Here is a 15,309-nt window from a genome sequence, read left to right as displayed (position 1 = left end):
GTCACCAGACTTTGGATCTACTTCATTCTTAAGCAATGGTGCTCACTGCATCTATTAGAAGGGGCATTATCCTTGCACAGGCTAACGTGTGGAGACCCTTAAGGTTATTATGTTCATGTTGTTCAATCCCTAATCCATGCCACTAGCAAAACTTAAAATTGATTTTGGAATGGATTGTCATCTGTTTGCTGACAACATGCAACGTGGTTTATGTTGATAGGGCACCAACAAGAGTCTTTTCTAATTTGAATTGATGTCTTCAAGTGGTATTTGTCTGGCTGTTCTCCCTCAGACTTAAGTAACATGTAGATAGGAGTAGCTGGCTTGTTACGGCGGTTACTACCCCAAACCAAATAAGCCTGATACTTCACTTTCAATGCATATCCAGCATAGTTCTCTGCTTCAACGGCAGGGGAGAAGAAAAACTGATACTTCACACATCCAGCAGAGCTCTCTGCTTCAACGGCAGGGGAGAAGAAAAAAAAGGGTTCGCACTCACAAAGCGGGGAGTAGCTGGCTTGTTACGGCGGTTACTACCCCAAACCAAATGTCCCTGATACTTCACTTTTGATGCATATCCAGCATAGCTCTCTGCTTCAATGGCAGGGGAAAAGAAAAACTGATACTTCACGCATATCCAGCATAGCTTCAACGGCAGGGGAGAAGAAAAAAGGATTCGCACTCACAAAGCGGGGAGTAGCTGGCTTGTTACGGCGGTTACTACCCCAAACCAAATGTGCCTGATACTTCACTTTCGATGCATATCCAGCATAGCTCTCTGCTTCAACGGCAGGGGAGAAGAAAAACAACCAATAAGGGCTGTATAACATAGTCTGGGAAAAAACAAATGAGCATGGGTGTAGCTTGCTTATTGCAGCAGTTACTACCCCTACTACCCCTAACTAATCAAGCTAGATATTTCACTTGGATGCAGCTCCATCACTGCTCTCTACATTAATGGTGGGGGAGGAAGGGAAATAGAACCAAGAGCTAAGAGAAACAGATAAGTATGAGAGAAAAAATGTGTGAAGCTTGCTGGGCAGACTGGATGGGCCGTTTGGTCTTCTTCTGCCGTCATTTCTATGTTTCTATGTTTTTGCCTTATGGATGCTGAGGAGGAAAAATCTACTTATTATGCTGCTTCATATTTTGGGGATTCCTTTACTGCTCAATTTTGGAATCAAAATTGTTTCTCAGTTTACCACGTCTCAACAGATTTCCACAGTTGTGATCAGTTTTATACAATTTTCATCTGACAGATCAACTTTGGCCTAATCTCAGTCTCCAGTTGTTACGATATTAATTCCTTGGTGACAAGCAAGCTGGACTATTGCAATTTACTTTACCAGGGGTTACCCTTTAACAGTATTAGAAAGTATCAGCTGTTATAAAACATGACAACCAGATTACTAACCAGGAGGAGTAGATATGAGCATCTCTCTCCTGCTTTAGAGAATTTCCATTGGCTGTAAGTTGAAAAAAAAATGAATGTTAAAGTTCTGTGCTTAATCTTTAAATATTAACATTGGATCTTTCTGTACTACATGACTGATCACCTGCAGTTGTATCAGCCTGACAGAGTCCTTATATCATCACAATCAGAATGTTGGCTATTTCCTCTCTACAGAAGGTTTGTATTACATTTATCAGAAGGACAGCATTTAGCTATTTTGATCCAAAACTTTGAAGTTCAGTGCCTTGAAAACTGCAGGATAAGTTAAATTTCCTGCACTTTCCAAATCAGGTTCACTTTCAGGTTGTTCACTCAGGCATTCTCAGTAGGAACTTGACCAGAAAGCAATGAGAAAGAAAACATTTTTATATGTGGAGGGAAATGGGATTTATGGATTCATATAGATATATGTTTTGGATAAGATTTTCTGTTAATTATGTTATTTACATGTGTTGACTTTTATTTCTATAAAAGAAGTAAACTTTATTTGTATCTCATTTAGATGTCTAAAGCATATAGAGGGAAATCAAATATTAAATAACCCTAAACCTTTTATTTTGTGTTTGTTTATAATGATCGGATAAATATACTAAATGTTTACTTCACTTCTGCATGACAGTCAATTTCTCTTTAATTAAATATATCTGCCATCCCTGTTTTTAACATATCAATTAATTCAAATCAGTTGGTGGAATGCTAGGCAAATCAAATTTGCAGTCTTCCTACTTTGAATATCTACTTGCATGGCTTCTTCCCACCTGCTGTCATGTGTTAATTTTTTTTTAAAGCTTCATCTATTTGCAAAAAAAAAAAAAAGAAAAGAAAAGAAATTGGTATTGTCTTGTGTTGTTTCATCCTTAAAGTGAAACCATTTGCAAGAAAATTATAGGTCCCTGGTGTTGAACTTCTTTGCATATTAATTTTGTTAGCCTTACCTCCTGTGGGCCTCAGTTCTGGAAGGCCTATTAGATAATATACAAGACAAATTTCCCTTTTATAGCTTTGAGCCTGTAGAAAATACATCTATTCTCTTTCAGAACTAAAACTTGTGAGACCAGTCAAGCATATTTTACAGTGTTCTAAAAACAGTTGTTTAGTAAATTAATTAGTATATGTTTCTATTACCTCATATTCATTAGTTATGTAAACAGTTTCCTAAAAAAATAGTTTTTAGAGGGTTGAGTATGGCTTATTATATAACATTAAACATATAAAAAGAAAGCCACAGGCAACAGCCCTAACACTCTTTGTTCAATAACCAACAAAATAGAGAGGGCTGTAAATCACTAACAAGACTGCATGATGTCTACTGGTGCCTTAAAAGTGCCAAAGGTCACCGAACGTTAGGGATATGTGTTGCAACAACTTTTGTTCCTGTTGAATTCATTTCATTTTCTTCATTTCAAATAAATTAAAAATAATGTTGAGTCATGTTATTCATGCATTCTTTTCTCTTTTAAATCAATGGGAAAGCAATGTATCCTATTTTGGGTTCCAAAAGTGAGCTTTTTCCAATCTTGCAGGTAGTTATAATCAGAATAGGGAAGAATACTCCAAACCCACCAAGAGTGTGTTAAAGTGGCACCGAAAGTGGAATGAATATCCCAAGGCATCATGACAGGGCAAAGTCACCAAAAGAGAGGCAGCCACACCCCCAAGGCATGGTGAGAAGAGCAAAGCAGACGAAGGCTGGCAAGAACACCCGAAAAACTCCAAAAGAGGGGTAACGGACACCAACAACAGTGGCATGAAAACCCCAATATACTAAAAGAGGTAATACCAAGAGTGGCATGAGTGGTATAAGGCACCATGAGAGGGGAACAAAGTCCCATACGGAGCAAAAAGAAAAATACCCCAAGGCTGCGATACAGGGCCAAAGCAGCACAAACTGTGGCTTGAAGATTCCAAAGCATTGTGAGAGGCACAACGTTGCCACCCACAACGGCAAGAATGACCCAAGGCTCCAAATGAGGACCAAAGAACACCAATAAAAATAGAGTAGAGAACCCATAATGAAGGAGAAACTTAAAGAGAAGTGCTGCTTCCTCTTGTTACTCAGAATCACTGTGTTAAGTGGAGCAATTGCAATCTTCTTTCTGTTCGCATTTATGGAGTTACTGTATCATTTAACTTGAAGAAGTAAGAAACAGCGGGGCAGATGTAATAAGACCCGTGGGTAAAATCGGCGCTAGTTGTCTCCGTGTAGATTTTTTAGCACACGCAGCAAAAGCAGGCGCCTCTACGGGATGTAGTAAGGGGATGGCATGCAAATGAGACACGTGCAGAAAATTTGAGCAAAACAAATATCGGCACAGTTGTGCACCCTAAAACGCGCGCTGAAGGCCCTCTGCAATAAACCGCATAGAAACCCGAATTAATGTGGTGACCTGTGATTGATTCTCAGCTGAAAACTTTCAAGACAGTAGTGAGTTAGGGGTCCGGGAGTGGGACTGAAGGTGGGTAGAGCAATATCTAACCCCTTCATGATCCGTCACCGACCGTGTAGGAGCTATAATGGCAGATGCCAGTGAGCAGGGGAAATGCAACAGAGATGTGGAAGGAGCTACAAAAGCATTCATCATTTCTGACATGTGCCTGTTCTCTCTCTTCTGGCTTCTGCAGTTTAATTTTTTGACTTCCAGATAGGCACTTAGATTTAACTCTTCCCCTGACCCAGACGCTAAAAACCCCACACTTACAACAGTGTGGCTCTCTGCATTGTACTCATGGTAAACCAGCCATGACTTTTTGAGCGAGTTTATGAGCACATTTTTCCCTTGCTAACCGCGTTATTACATACATGTGTAAGATTAGCATGGAAAAACATGTGTAATACCACGCACACAAACATGTGGCAGGTCTACCACAGCTTATTACATCAGCCCACCGTTTGTCTGTGTGCAGAGCCCAGAGAAAGATCTGTTTTTATTTTAACAGCTGCAGTGTCTTGGACCAGAGATTGCTGCAGTGACCGGAAAGAAGCTTTTTTTTTTTCTTTTGCTTGTTTCTCTTGACTCTGACTTTTTGCAATTGGAAAAAAGTAGTCAATAAACACAGCCTACACTGTGTATGTGTGACTCTTTTTCCACAAGCAATGTCTCAAGTTGTGGCACATCTTTTAACAAGACACTGGACGTGTTATCTGTATGCTGTCTGTATGTCTTTAGACTGTCCACAATCCACATAATACAAGTACTTGTATACTACAATAGAGTAAACTACATTTACCCCTAGTCCTGACTAATGATTGAGTAACTGGGTCAAATTCCATCATACCACAGTAAACAAAAAATGGCATTAGAAATAGTAGTAGGGATGTGCATTCATTTGAAATCAAATAAGAAACGTTAACATTTTCTGTTTTATTTCATGTTGTTTTCAAAATGGAATGAAAGAAAAACAAGTAAGATTTTTTTGGTTTTACTTTCATTTTGCTTTGAAAAAAAAAAGGTAAAAATTTAAGGCCTTAGCCTGATACCAGAGCCTAATCCAAGGCCTGATCCCACCACTGATGCCTAGGTTCAATGCCAGGGTCTGGCCCAAGGCCTGGTCCCATTGCCTAGGCTAGACCCAACACTGGGACTTTGTCCGAGGTCTGGTCCTAGAGCCAAGGCCTTTGCTTAATACAGGGCTTTGTCCAAGGCCTAGTCCTGGTGCTGATGCCTAGGCCTAGGCCCAATACCATGGCCCAGTCCAAGACCCGATCCTGGCATCTAGGCCTAGACTAGGCCTCTGATCTCTTCTTTTCTTGCTTTAAGGATGAGCTGCTTTAAGGATAAGCTGCAGTGATGTCATTGCAATGTGTCTGAAAAGAGGATGCATCATTTTTTTGACGAAAAGAAAAATATAAAGACATCAAAGGCTTGGTCTTGGCCTCAGCGGTGATACTGAACCTCATGCCAGGCCTCGGTGTCAGGCTTAGGTCTTGCCAGCAGGATTAAGCCTCAAGCCTACACCTAGGCCTTGGCACCAGGACCAGGCCTTGGGCCAGACCATGGCTTTGGGCTTAGGCCTTGGCACCAGGATCTGGCCTCAGGCCAAGCTCTGGGCCTAGGCCTCAAGGATGGGAGCAGGCCACGTAGGACTCTCACAGAACAGGTAAGTGGGAGCCGGGGGATTCCTGACCCTGGCATTTTGGGGATGGGTAAGATGGGGTGCAAGGGGGCCTGAGGATGCCCCATTTCATTTGTTTCTCTTTTTGCTTTAGTGGGGGGAGGGGTTAAATTTTATTTTGTTTCTACATTTCTGCATAGGACAAAAGCAAAATAAACATTAAAGAAAATACTACCAGGAAAGGTGGGGGGAATCAAAAACATAAACAAAAAATGAAACAATTTTTTTTCCTTGGACATCCCTAAATAGTAGGAACAACAATAAGAAAGGAATGGTTTTCTTTCAAAGGGATCAATGGTAAACATGAGCAGTATCAGTAATGATAGCAGTGATAAATCCAGGATTTTCCTGCCAAAGCAAAAAAAAAAAAAAGTATTTAGCAGGGTTAGGCAAGAATAAACTCAAGCTGCAGTGCTTCTGCTCCCACTATCATGTTTGCTCCTATCGTTCAGGGTCAGGAGAAGACAGAGTCAGTGGAGAGTGACAGCTACAGGAAGGAGCAGGGGCACGAGGAGTGGAGCATCCAAAAGCAGCACAGTCCTTCCTCCTGATATCTCTTAAAAGCGTCTGCAGCAGATACCTGGAGAAACACAGTCCGGGGTACCGATACGCAGACATTAGGGACAAGCACAGGACGGGTTCTACAGCCAAGTCCAAAGGAAAGCGTGTTCAAGCAGCAGCACTGTATGAATTATCAAGGCTGCTCGCCCCGTAAAAATGATGCTAGTAGTATTACTGTCCTTAACATAAGGCATGGGGTAACCTGCACGAAGCAGCAGTTACTACCCTTAAAAGAAATATGGGGATAACCTGCATGGAGCGGCAGTTACTACCATAAGAAACTTGCTGGATGGTCCATTTGGTCTTTTTCTGCCGTCATTAATATGTTACTATGTAAAATACTGGTTCATATGAGCCTTGTAAGGGATTCTGAGAGTCAGGGGTTATTAAACTTCTAATAACTCAGGAGGGTTTGGGGAGCCTAGGTACTGGCAAGATATCCTATAGTGAGCAGCCTCATGAAGCAGGAAGTGATACTGCTGGGGCAAAGAGCACATTCGTGAAGAGCAGTTATTGGAGACATCAAGAGCAGTTATTGGAGAACATGAAAAGATGCCCCTGGCCTTATCCCTTCTGGTAAAACCTCAACCTCAAATCCAGCTCCAAGCATCCAGAGAGGGAGAAGAGATCTTCAGAGGTGCAGAGGCAATTTAGAGAGGACCAGCAAACTGCAGAATGCATTCACCATCGTGAGGCCACCAGCAGAAGAAAGATAGAAAGCCGTCTTATGAACAGAAGGTCTGCACCATCATTTATAAAAGAACACCCATTAGTGCTGGTTTCAGGGGCAGCTACCAGTACTAGCCTGGGACCCTAGCCTACCACTGAAAGCAGCAGCAACAGCAACAGGAAAGCCAGAGAAAAGGGGGCGAGAGACAAGACAGTGGTATAAATATGAAAAAGGCAGTGGAAGTTCGGGACCTGCACCTGACAGTAAAGAACACCCTGGGGGTCAAGGAGGAATACGTCAGCTTAGTCCTGAAGGACCTGATAGAGGAGGGCAGGAAAATAAGGGGACATTTTTATTGGAGCTGGAAAGGTGGAGCAGATTGTGATAAATTGCAGGAAGACCTTGTGAGACTAGAAAATTGGGCATCCAAATGGTAGATGAAATTTAATGTGGATAAGTGCAAGGTGATGCATATAGCCACCCACCCACCCATCCAGACGACTACAGCACCCATCCTGACAACTACAGCACCCACCCATCCAGACGACTACAGCACCCATCCAGACCATACAGACTACAGCACCCATCCAGACGACTACAGCACCCATCCATCCAGACGACTACAGCACCCATCCAGACCATACAGACTACAGCACCCATCCAGATGACTACAGCACCCATCCAGACCATACAGACTACAGCACCCATCCAGACGACTACAGCACCCCATCCAGACTTCCATAAATTTCCTTTGGAATTTCACTAGCAACCCCCAGCCTCAACTCTTCATGCACACACTCACTATACCGATTATCTACAACCAAAGGAGAAACTCAGTAAAAGACCACACCAATCCCAACTTCATTCAAAAAAGAATCATCCCTATCATGACATCACAACTAAACCAACTGCTAGGCCTCACGCTACTCTCATTAACACTAATCAATGCACAATCACTCACAAAAAAATCTCATCTCCTCTACGACTAACAGAATCAAATCCGGATTGCTGCGCAATTACTGAAACATGGCTGAAACTAGAAGACGGCTCTAATCAACCAACTCCCCACACACGCTTACAACATCTTCTCGATCCCCAGACTCAAAAAAAGAGGTGGGGGTTTATTACTAGCCACAAAAAAGGAGCTAGGGCTATCTTTACAGTATTCAAACTCATCTACCTCACTAGAATTCGCTCTTTTCAAATCTAAACACCTTCAAATCGGCCTCACCTATGCCCCCCCAGGAAGCCTAGAATCGGACCCGTCTCCTCTGATCGAACTCCTAGCCAAACACATCAACTCAGACATCCCCGCTATAATAATGGGAGACTTTAACCTCCACGTGGATAAATCCCCACAATCCTTCAGTTGTGAAACTTTTCTCACTTCGCTCCAGTATATGGGTTTCAAACAAATTATTAAAGATCCGACGCACAAAGCGGGTCATACACTGGACCTAATCTTCATAAATGAAAGTATAACCACTGCCTCAGCTACGACTTGCTCCCCAGTCCCCTGGTCGGACCATAGCCTGATCACTACAACTCTCAAACTTATCCAACCCACTTTCACACCACCACAAAAAACCACAATCCAATTCAGGAAATTATGCAACCCAGAAATTCTCAACCCTATACTATCATCTGCATTAGACAAACTAGACCTCACGGATGCAAATTCAGCCACAGCCTCCTGGAACAAAATAACCAAGAATGTAGCAGACCAAACGTGCCCTTTAATTTCAAAAACTCTCAACTCTAAGTCGAAGAACAAGAAACCCTGGTACACCCCTCAACTAAAATCACTGAAACAAGATCTTAGAAGATTTGAACATGCATGGCGAAAAAATCCGTCCCCAGCAAACTTGGAAACCTACAAATCCCTCATGCACCACTACCGAATATCCATCCTCCAAACAAAGAGGGATTTCTTCTCACAGAAAATACACCATTTCATCTTTGACCCGAAAGCTTTATTCTCCCTTGTCTCATCTCTCACCAAATCTCTCCCCACGACTATCCCAGACGACCAAGCGGCCAGTAAAGCATCAGAACTAGCCACGTACTTTAAGAAAAAAATCACAGATCTGATTAGACCTTTAATTTCCAAAAAGGCCCTTCTTCCTCCACCATCATACTACACTAACACTCAACGGACCATTAGTCTGGAAAACTTCGAGCCAACATCCTCCTTAGAGGTTGAAACAATCCTAAAGAAGCTCAAACCTGCCTCGCACCCCACTGACGTGATCCCCGCGAACCTACTCATCGCCAGCTCAAAAACAATCATCAAACCAATTGCTGACATCATCAACTGTTCTCTAATACAAGGATCAGTACCGGACTCTTTAAAACTCGCAATTTTTATTTATTTATTTATTTATTTAATGTCTTTTTTATACCGATAACCGTTCACACATCGTATCGTGTCTCCCGATGATCCTGCCAACTACCGTCCAATTGCCAAACTCCCCTTCATTTCCAAAATCCTAGAAAAAATTGTTAATAAGCAACTCTCAGAATATCTTGAAGATAACCAAATACTAGCCCCCTCTCAGTTCGGCTTCCGTAAAACCCGAAACACAGAAACGCTCTTAATCTCTCTAACAGACTCAATACTATTGAATCTAGATAAAAAACAACCCGGTCTACTCATCCTCCTTGACCTATCGGCCGCGTTGGACACGGTAAACCACTCAACACTTCTGGACCGGCTATCTGATATAGGCATTAAAGGCACGGCTCTCAGCTGGTTCAAATCCTTTCTACATAACAGATTCTACAAGGTCAGTGTTAGCAATAACGAATCACACCCTGTTCACGCTTCTCTGGGAGTCCCTCAAGGATCCTCCTTATCCCCCACCTTCTTCAATATTTATCTTTTACCGCTCTTCCAGCTCCTCTCCAATCTAAAATTAACCCATTACATCTATGCTGACGATGTCCAAATATTCATCCCAATAACAGAATCACTACAAAAAACACTAGAATTCTGGAACAACTGCTTCCTAGACATCAACAATCTGCTCTTGAGCATCAACTTAATTCTTAATCCCAACAAAACGGAATTACTCCTCGTTTCACAGGACAGCAACTATGCAATGTCCAACATACTCCCCACCAGTCAACCTTCATTCTCCTCTCAAGTCAGAAACCTCGGAGTCATCATGGACAATCAATTAAACATAAAGAGATTTATTAATAACACCACGAAGGATGGCTTCTTTAAATTACAAGTCCTGAAACGCCTCAGACCCCTCCTCCACTTCCAAGACTACCGATCAGTTCTTCAAGCAATCATTTTCTCAAAAATCGACTATTGCAACTCCCTTCTACTAGGCCTCCCAGCCAACACCATAAAACCATTACAAATGCTTCAGCCAGGATTCTGACTAGGTCCAACAAAAGAAACCACATTACCCCCATCCTAAGGAACCTACACTGGCTCCCTATCAAGTCTCATATAAAGTTCTCACAATCATTCACAAATCTATACACAAGCTCATTCCACTAGAACTCAACATCCCATTACAACCACATATTACATCCAGACCGATGAGAGCAGCTTATAGAGACACTCTCCTTGCCCCACCTATCAAAACCTCGCTAAATAAACGATCTCTATCTACAGCAGGCCCTGCGAAATGGAACTCTCTACCTTCAGAACTCCGGAAGGAACCTTGCCCAATCACCTTTAAAAAGAGACTCAAAACTTGGCTATTCGAACAAGCTTTTAATACATAACAATAATCGCCCATCAATGTGCTCCTTGAAACAGGACTCCCAATTTACTTAGCCAGATTTCAGTTATAGAATATTATTACCTAATCTTAATCATTATAATTTACTCCCCAGTTCATTGATCCAAGTTATCCTACCTGTTCGATGTAACCGCATTCTTATATGCCTGTTAACTGTTATAATGTAAACCGAAATGATATGTAACTTTGCTACATGAATTTTGGTATATAAAAATGTTAAATAAATAAATAAATAAATAAATAAAATAAATTACATAATGTTGGGTTCCATATTAGGTGCTACAACCCAAGAAAGAGATCTAGGTGTCATAGTGGATAACACATTGAAATCGTCGGTACAGTGTGCTGCGGCAGTCAAAAAAGCAAACAGAATGTTGGGAATTATTAGAAAGGGAATGGTGAATAAAACGGAAAATGTATCGCTCCATGGTGAGACCGCACCTTGAATACTGTGTACAATTCTGGTCACCGCATCTCAAAAAAGATATAATTGCGATGGAGAAGGTACAGAGAAGGGCTGCCAAAATGATAAGGGGAATGGAACAACTCCCCTATGAGGAAAGACTAAAGAGGTTAGGACTTTTCAGCTTGGAGAAGATATGGCTGAGGGGGGATATGATAGAGGTGTTTAAAATCATGAGAGGTCTAGAACGGGTAGATGTGAATCGGTTATTTACTCTTTCGGATAGTAGAAAGACTAGGGGGCACTCCATGAAGTTAGCATGGGGCACATTTAAAACTAATCGGAGAAAGTTCTTTTTTACTCAACGCACAATTAAACTCTGGAATTTGTTGCCAGAGGATGTGGTTAGTGCAGTTAGTATAGCTGTGTTTAAAAAAGGATTGGATAAGTTGTTGGAGGAGAAGTCCATTACCTGCTATTAAGTTCACTTAGAGAATAGCCACTGCCATTAGCAATGGTAACATGGAATAGACTTAGTTTTTGGGTAATTGCCAGGTTCTTATGGCCTGGATTGGCCACTGTTGGAAACAGGATGCTGGGCTTGATGGACCCTTGGTCTGACCCAGTATGGCATTTTCTTATATTCTTATGTTCTTATGAGTAGTAGCTCCATGACATGCAGGAAGCAATGGGGGCATCTCTGCAAAAGCTCATTCAGGATAAAGGCACCAGGTGGCGTTCCACGTATGTAATGCTACAGAGGTTAGTGGAGCAATGGTCAGCTCTTCATAGTTTGTCTTTGAAAAGTGAGATGTCTGGATTGCTCCTAGGCATCATAATTGTCTTCAGCTATATGCTTAAAAGGTGAGGTGAAAGAGGCTATTATAGCCAAAAGAACATTTTTCAAAAAAAAAAAAAAAAAATAGCAAAAAGCATAAACACTGGCAAATTATAAGCAAAACATTGATAAAATAGGCAAAAAAAAAACAGCAAAAAGCATAAACACTGGCAAGTTATAAGTAAAACATTGATAAAATAGGCAAAAAAGAAAAAAAGAATCTGCAGAAATCTTGCCGTAAAGGCAAAAACTCATAACAAAAACTTTTTCAAATACATCCAACACAGAAAACCTGTGAGGGAAGCGGTTGAATGATTAGGTTACTGAAGGATAAAAAGGGCACTTAGGGAGGACAAGACCATTGTAGAAAGACAGGGAGGGTGACTTTCAAATAACTTTGTGCAGCCCCATATATACAAGTATATGGCTATACAGAGATATAGTATAGTATTTTTTAATCTACATGTATCAGGTATGCGCAGATTATAACATACACGCATGTCTACCTCTAACACATGTATATATGTTTCCTTATGTACAAATATCTGCAACACAGTGAAAGCATGTACTTTTTCTACCAATTTTAAAAACACAAATGTTTATATTTTACATGTGAAAAAAATGAGGGTGGTAGCCCCAAAAAATTTCATTGCGGGTTTTGTTTTGTTTGGTGGTGAGCTGTTTTGGGTCTACCCCAGATCGTTTTTGTTTTATGTCGTCTTTTTTTTTTGTTTATTTTTTAAATTCTGAACCTGGCCTCTTTATTAAAATATTGAACCCTGCCACCAGCTGAACATCCTCTCCCACCCACCGACCCTCTCAGGACTCACCAATACTGCTCTGGTGGTCTAGCGGGGGGAAGGAGGCCCGGGGGCATCCTGCCACTCCCAGCCTGGTGGTGGCCCTCATTCAAAATGGTGCTAGCTGCCCTTTAGCATTATGTGACAGGAGCTATGATGCCATTAGGCAGCCCCTGTCATATGATAGAGGCTGCCCAATCTTTAAAAAGGGCTTGGGGCAATTGGAAAACTATAGACTGATGAACCAGATGCTAGTGTTGAACATATAAATGGACATAGCTTAATGGGATAAGACCAAATTGGATTTACTCTAAATCTTACTCTATCAAACTGCTACATTATTTTGAAGAGATTAATAAAAATGTGGATAATGGTGAGCTGGTGGCTATAGTGTACCTGGATTTTCAGACGTTATTTGACAAAGTCCCTCATGAGAGACTCCTGAGAAAAATAGTCATAGGATAGGAGTCAATGTTCATTCACTGTGAACTAGTTCACTTGAAGAAAAATAGTAGAGTACTATGATTGTTGCTTTTTAATATATTTATAAATGATCTGGAAAAGGGAACAATGAATAAGGTGATCAAATTTGCCGATGACACAAAATTATTCTGAGTTGATAAGTCACAAGTGGATTGTAAAAAATTGCAGGAGGCCCTTGTGAGATTGGAAGACTGGGTATCCAAATAGCAGATGAAATTTAATGTAGACAAATATAACATTTTGTGCATAGGGTAAAATAAACTAAACTGTAGTTACATGATGTTCCATATTAGATATCACTACCCATGAAAAGGATCTAGGTGTCATCATGGATAATATGTTGAAATCCTTAGTTCAGTGTATAGTAGGGAAACATATGGGTAAAATCAAACAAATGAGACCATTTTTGTTTCATTCCTGGACCCAAGAAACTAAAGGAGTGTACCCACAAATTAATCAAAAATGTTACTTTTGTTTGTTTATCGTTCAAAGACTATGGCCAATTGAAAATCGCTGCAATGAAACTAGATAGCAAAGAAACCAAGAAATACTTGAGGTAGTAACCAGGACAGAGTCAAGGTGGGAGAAGAGGGCAAGAAGACAGGATGGAGGACCAAGCAAGGTGAAGCTGCGCTACTCTTGATGTTAAAAACATAGAAACATGATGGCAGAAAAAGACCATATGGCCCATCCAGTCTGCCCATCCTTCTAATACATTTAGCATTATAATTCTCATCACTTCCTTAGAGATCCCCTGTATTTATCCCAGGCTTGCTTGAATTCAGGTACTGTTTTTGTCTCAACCACTTCCACTTGGATGCTGTTCCACACATTCACCACTCTCTCTGTATAGAAATATTTCCTAAGATTATTCCTGTCTACCCCCTTTTTAACTTCATCTCATAACCCATCATTCTAGAGCCTCTTTTCCATTGAAAATGTTCACTTCTTGTGCATGGAAACCTTTAAGATATTTGAATGTATCATATTTCCCCTATCTCGCCTTTCCTTTAGGGTATACATATTTAGATCTTTAAATCTATTGATATGGGTGCTCATAGGTACTTACTCTCAGTGAAACACTTTTTGACATGTTACACAAAAAGTCATTATTCCTGTTCTCTCTAAGTTTTTGATTTTTTATAAGCAGCCTTTATCATTTCTAACAAATATAACATTGTAACATGACATTTGTGTTACAACCTTGTAATTGTTTATGTAGGCAGTCAGATGCTATAAGCTAGATAAAGATTCTGAACTATAAGGTTGTAGAACATTATGAACTGATATGAGTTTATTTGAAATTCCATCTAAAAACAGGGACGGACAGTTTACATTTCATCTGAAATTATAGAACAAGCATAAGGTTGCTAATTCTGGCAAATTCCAAGAAAACATTTATATATGAGATGAGGATTAATTTATTTAGAGAATGAGAACAAATTAGCATACAGTTATTCAGATTATTTGTTTATAATAGAAAGCCAATCATATAAATGGTGACAATTATGTAACTTAATTTAGGGGCTGGAAATATACAACTATAATTCTATATAATGCTTTTTTATCAGTAAAAACATTTGAGATGGAGTTTTCAAGCCTTGCATGGCAATCTGCCTCTCCATAAGGTACTTTATTATTTAATATTTAATATTTATATAATTTTATAGCATTACTAAAAAGCTTTTTTTCTATAGCTAGTGGCTTTAAGCATTCTTAATACAATGAACCACAACACTATTCTGATATGCTTTGGAATGAAGACCATTGAACCTTTTAGTAGCCACCCTCTGAACTGACTCCATCCTGTTTATTTCCTTTTGAATATGGGGTCTCCAGAATTGTATATATTATATGACGTGGGGCTTCATGCAGGGCAATATCATCTTCCTTTTTCTGCTGACCATTCCTCTTCCTATGCAGCCAAGCATCATTCTGGCTTTTACCATCACTTTATCCACCTGTTTGTCTACCTTAAGATCATCAGATTCAATTGCTCCCAATTCCCTCTCTTCCTTTGTGCTTAGAAGAATTTCACCTCCAATACTGTACCTTTCCCTTGGGTTTTTGCAGTCTAAATGCATTTCTCTGAACTTTTTATCATTAAATCTCAGCTGCCAGATCGTAGACTATTCCTCAGTCTTTGCTAGATCCCTCTTCATGTTTTCCACTCCTTCTTGGCTGTCCATCCTGTTACAGATTTTGCTATTATCAGCAAAAAGACAAA

Source organism: Rhinatrema bivittatum, chromosome 9 (genome assembly GCF_901001135.1).
Source record: "Rhinatrema bivittatum chromosome 9, aRhiBiv1.1, whole genome shotgun sequence".
Classification (NCBI taxonomy): Eukaryota; Metazoa; Chordata; class Amphibia; order Gymnophiona; family Rhinatrematidae; genus Rhinatrema; species Rhinatrema bivittatum.
Note: the sequence above shows the minus strand (reverse complement) of the source record.